Source organism: Peromyscus californicus, unplaced genomic scaffold, assembly GCF_007827085.1.
Source record: "Peromyscus californicus insignis strain IS unplaced genomic scaffold, ASM782708v3 Scaffold_9__1_contigs__length_137607984, whole genome shotgun sequence".
In the NCBI taxonomy this organism is placed as follows: domain Eukaryota; kingdom Metazoa; phylum Chordata; class Mammalia; order Rodentia; family Cricetidae; genus Peromyscus; species Peromyscus californicus.
The window spans coordinates 45,685,100-45,688,421 of NW_026294617.1; the positions used below are offsets into that span (position 1 = coordinate 45,685,100).

At 42.9% G+C, this 3,322-nt stretch overlaps 1 pseudogene; it reads right to left on the reverse strand.

The window, feature by feature from the left end:
* Nucleotides 1-2,264: 2,264 nt before the first annotated feature.
* LOC128106784 (uncharacterized) lies at nt 2,265-2,361 on the reverse strand (annotated as a pseudogene).
* Nucleotides 2,362-3,322: the final 961 nt, after the last annotated feature.

Below are 3,322 nucleotides of genomic sequence, written 5' to 3' on the forward strand. Positions count from 1 at the left end.
AAAGTCCCCCCCACCCCCACTCAAGAAATAGTACTTAGAATTTTATGTTCTTCAAAGAAAATTCCAAAGAAAGAAGATCATAATGAATTAAAAGATCATAATTAAAAATGAATAATTTTTACTGTGTGTGTACACGACCTTCATGGATTGGTTGATTTGGGAAACTTGTGATATTAGTGCTTGTGAGTTAGGTTTGCATAGATTATGTTATCAAGGCGAATCAAAGCCCGCCTTTCATACCGCAGAGGAAGGTAGCTGCCTACATACCGTGGCCTAGATAGCAGCAGGGTTAGAGAGTGCGTGGTCTGTTTTTTCCTTCTTGCCATTCTTTCCACAGCATGCATTACAGGGCATGTTTACACTAGTGGGGATAAACACCAGTGGCACTGACAGCGAAGTCGTCTGGCTAATAGGGAGGTGACACAATCACCTTGGTGACTTGGACACGTGAAGCCTCCAGTGGCTTGAGTCCCTCTGAATGCAATGATACCATGGGTGGGTCTTCGCGGTAGGAAGCTAATCAAACAAATCTGGGTTTGTGCTGTTTCAGAAGAGCGAGCTAGGGGCAGCTGTTCCTGACAGAGGGGGGCTTGAGAGAGCGAGTTACAGGGGCATCAGGCAGGAGAACGGTGAGGTCAGCTGGAACAGGACCAGTAACTTCCTGAGGTAAAGGAAAAGGAGAATTCGGGCTTTCACGATGGACAGCATCTGACAGACAGCTCAAAAGTGTCCATGTACCAGGGCAACAAGAGCTTACACACGGTTAATTCGATTCTGTGAACGTTGAACTCCAGTTCCAGGGGATCCGATGTCTTCTTCTGGCCTCTAAGGGGCCTTGCACTCATGTGCATCTCACTTCCCATATTTGAACAAAAAAAAAAATCTTAAAAAGAAAGAAAAGAACTGAGAAGCATGGCATGACAGAATGGGGTCTGGTTCCAACACAGTTAACCTGATTGGTTCGACCTCTTCTGTGCAGAATGATGGATGCGAAGTGGATTACTTGATATTTGGAGGGAATGTCCACTGTGAAGCATCTTCATTTAGCTGCACCTGTTCTCTGAAGAGAGCTTGGTTAAAATGTCTTTTCTTTGGACTAAGTAACATTTCCCACCTTCTGCAAGAAGCTATGTATCCTCTGACTACCATGCAGGTGCCACACATTGCCTAATTAGTAAGATATTTTAAGTTTTTAAAAATCTAAACCCCCAAAGATCAATAATTTTGATATATCTATTGTTTAAATTTAATAAAGCTATTGAACGTTGGAAATTTGATAAACTGTACGACTCATTTTAAATTGTGAGAAAGTTGATGTTGCAGTCCGGACAGGTGAGGCTATGCTGCAATAACACAGTGCCTGTATGTCAGGGCTTAATAACAAAGGCTCATTGTGTGTCTTACTATATGTACATGCCAGTCTGGCTGGAGGCATCACTGTGTGATTTCTCATTGTCTTAATTTTATGAGGCAGATGGATGGAGCAGACTTTAGTGGAGCATAGAGCCTTGCTATGACCAAATGAAAAAGAAAGCGTAGTAAGCATAGTTAGACTCATGTTCCCGACCAGTGGAGACACGTGTTGCCTCTATTTGCCTTCTGTTATTCAGGGTCAGCAATATGGCTCAGTGGGTAAAGGTGCTTGCTGCCAAGCTTGATGATCTGAGCTCACTCCACAAGTCCCACAAGGAGGAAGCAGAAAACCAATTCCCTCAAGCTGTCTTCTGATTTCCACATGTCCCATGTGTGTGTGCACATAATAGGTATAAGATATACTTACGTAACTATATACACATAAATAAGTATAGAAATAATACAAAGCCAGGTTTAAAAAAAAAAGACTGGGAGATAATACAAAGTATGTTTAAGATTTTAAAATTTAGCCAGGCGGTGGTAGCACACGCCTTTAATCCCAGCACTTGGGAGGCAGAGGCATGCTGATCTCTGTAAGTTCGAGGCCAGCCTGGTCTACAGAGTGAGTTCTAGGAAAGGCGCAAAGCTACACAGAGAAATCCTGTCTCGAAAAACCAAAAAAAAAAAAAAAAAAAGATTTTAAAATTTGTCTTTATTTCATGTGTGTTAATGTTTCACACATATGTAAGTGCATGGCATTCATGTAGTACCTGAGGAGACCAGAAGAAGATGTTGAGTCCTCTGGAACTAGAGTTACACTTGTGGGCTGCCATGGGGATGCTGGAAACTGAACCCAGGTTCTCTGGAAGAGCAGCAAGTGATCGTAATCATTAAGACTTTTCTCTAAAGAAAAAAAAAAAGAGTATCTCAAGAATTTGTATGTCATTATCACACAGGGCCCTTGCTAATCTCTGCATCATTCCTATTTTGGTATGTATTGTTGACAAAGTGAGCACAAAAATATGATTAAAAAAACATGTCATAGAGTTACTGGAGTTGTTAGGGTCAGAGCCTGGGCTCAGACCCTCCTAATAGTCATCTGTCCTCAGTCAGTTGAACAGACAATAGATAAAACCAGAGAAAGGAGGTAATTAAGTGTAGCAAGGAAATCTAATGACTGCCTAAGTCCATCTTTGGGAGTCCAGACAGGAGATTTAGGTTTGAATAGGGGGTAAGTGGTATTTATAACTAAGAAGTTCTGATCAAGGTGTGGTCCCGCCCATCACTGTGACCCAACATTATGTCATCTCCTGTCTCTCCTCTGAGGGGGTCTCACAACTTGTCAGAAATCTCTTTCCTGGCTGACACCAGACTTCAGCCTTTCCTTCTCCCAGCTTGAGACTCCTGAGGCTTCCAATTTCTCAGGCACAACTGAGCCAGTAGTTTGATGCCTGCTCTGACTGATACAAAACACTGCTCATGAGACTGCTCGCCTCACCTCCAGTCACCACAGCTGAGCATGTGTGCTACTTAACATGTTATCAGTTCTCCACCCCTGGAAACAATGACATCTGGAAGAACTTGGGCATTGTCATAAGCATCCTGAAGAAATTAAGTTTCCTAAAGAAAACAGAGCAAGCAGGGGGTCAACAGAGGCCTCCTGGGTACACAGGGCAGGGGGATTTTACACTGGTTGGTTGCCCTGCAACACTTTTGGTTGTTTAACTGACTTTAACATTTCTTTCATGCTATATGTTAGAAAACCACAGACTGGTTACTTTCATTGACTATTTATAATCAGGCACTATTTCAGCTAGTGCCTCTCAGATTTGAGTGTGCATCAGAATCCTCTGCTGAGCAGAACTCAAACTGCTGAGCCTCTCCCTGAGCATTCCAGGTCAGTGGGTCTGGAATGGGCTAAGATACAGCATTTCTGGCAAGTTCCCAGGAGACAGTAATACTGTGGGTC